Source organism: Vulpes lagopus, chromosome 8 (genome assembly GCF_018345385.1).
Source record: "Vulpes lagopus strain Blue_001 chromosome 8, ASM1834538v1, whole genome shotgun sequence".
In the NCBI taxonomy this organism is placed as follows: Eukaryota; Metazoa; Chordata; class Mammalia; order Carnivora; family Canidae; genus Vulpes; species Vulpes lagopus.
In genome coordinates, this window is record NC_054831.1 from 21,083,089 (window position 1) to 21,085,227 (window position 2,139).

At 40.3% G+C, this 2,139-nt stretch overlaps 1 pseudogene; it reads right to left on the bottom strand.

Annotated features, from left to right (window-relative positions):
• Nucleotides 1-635: 635 nt before the first annotated feature.
• LOC121498036 lies at nucleotides 636-1,373 on the bottom strand (annotated as a pseudogene).
• Nucleotides 1,374-2,139: the final 766 nt, after the last annotated feature.

Here is a 2,139-nt window from a genome sequence, read left to right on the forward strand (position 1 = left end):
CCAGCCATTATCATCCAAAGAAGCAGTGTGATAGCTTATAAAGCATTGGCTTTTACGAAGCCGTAAACATCCCAAGCCATACCCCCTCATCACCATAGCAACCCTATCTCTAATTACCTAATTGTGTGAGCTCTGGTATAAGCAATCTCTTTTGTCCAAGTCTAGGTTTTTGCAGAACTATTGCTCAAGCACCCAGAACGAAAACAGCAAGGACCAGGAGCACCACCTGGTGGCCAGCACTATCTCCTGCGCACTCCCGGCCCAGCTCTGGGGTGCAATACAGGCTGTGAGGACAAGATCTGCTCGCTGCAAGTATCCTCCTGATATACAGGAAGAAATGCAGCATGATTGCCTAGAACTTATACAGTAATAAGCTTCCATTCTTATTTAAGTGAAAACAAGAGTCCCAAACCCAATGACAAATTCTTTAAACATAATAGGAAGCCAAGTCAGGAAATGGGAACTAGCCGGTGGAAATAGAATCACATTTGGTTTTCTGTGTTAATTTCTAGAAACAGAGGCTCCCCTTTCTGGAAAAGGACTCTTTCCTGAGATCGACTTTATTTTTGTTTTTTCCATTTGAAAGCAGTCATTTATTAACAGACCAGATTACAAAAATAATCATGGTAGATACCTTAGTTCATCCTTCTCATAAGCCTATTGATCTGGTCTTCCCTGTTGCCAGCATCTCCACCTTCTACAAAATGAGTGGTCTTTTTCTTCATTCCGCCACGTGGAGAGGAGAAGATCATTTGAAGGGCCATAAAAAGTTGTTTCTTTGAAACGTTTTCCAATGGTATAGATCTCGTGAATCAGATCCTCCATGCAGATGATGCCGTATTTACCAAGAGATCAGGGAATGAATGTGTGACCGGTCAGGGCAATTCGCTTCTTGCCATAACCACGCTTGTAGATCAATTCATTCGCTGACTTCAGGTTTGGGGCCCCCCATGCTATATATGGTTCCACAATCCTTAGCATGTTACCTGAAGCCTTGTTGAGCTTAACAAAGGTGCCATTGAAGATCTGACGAAGGCAAAGAAGCTGCAACACCTTTCAAACCTTTGGGCTCACACCACTGATACTCTGGTCCTGATGACAAATGCCAATTTGGGTTCTACAGGCACGTAGAAGTTGCCAGCTTTTCTCGCCATCCTCGCCATTCGAATCTCAGTCCTGTACATCTGCCTGTATTCCTTGTGGGAAGGCTGAGCTTTTTCGTAGATAAGCTTCCTCCTTGCCTTTCGAAGCATCTTTTGTGCAAACTTTTTTCTCAGATGTTTGATCTTCAATTCTGCGAAATTCCTTCGCCTTTTCTTAAGGGTTTCTGGCATACCAGGGACCTTCTTTTTCTTCTCTTCTGCACCCTCCATGGTTCCAGCTGGAAAAGGGGACCTGAGATGGACTTTAAATGCATTTAATACTGTCAATGAGCAAAGGAGCAGATAAATACCTCGTTTACAATGAATGTTTTAGCTCAACATAGTAAGAGAAAAAGCCAATGAAATGGAAAAGTTTTGGAGTTGACAATCATGGAAGGGCAGTCTTGAGACTTGCTAGAAGCCGAAAAGCACTCTGAGCCGTCTCATTCTTGTGAGCCCATAAATTTCCTTTGATGCTTAAATTTGTTAGAGATAAATTTCTATTACCTGTACCCCCAAAAAAATGCATATTAACACGTACCACATTTTGTTTACTGTTTGTTCACTTTAAAAATTGTATTTTTCTTTTTCCCTGCATTCCAGGAGAACTTTTCAAGTGTGTATTACACTTGACTTAAATAATCTATTAATGGTGAGTTATTTGTTTTTCTGATACTAATACATGACTCAACTGTAGTATGCATTTTTATTTTTCTTCAAGGCTTCTCAGTATCATATGCATCTCCATATTTCTTTCTTTCTCCTCTCAATCTTTCTCTCATTAATCTTTTGTCTTTGATTTGGTCCACATCTTCTTGAATTTTATTGAAAGACGAAGCAAACACTAGGTAAAATTCGCTTCTTTTCTCTGTGATAATAAATATTTCTCAAACAACTCCAAGCATGCATGTATAATGAATGCTATGAAAGTTGTATTTTGAACTTTTGTCTCTTTTCACAGCCTCAGATTGGTTTTTCCCTGTTTACGCACCTTGAG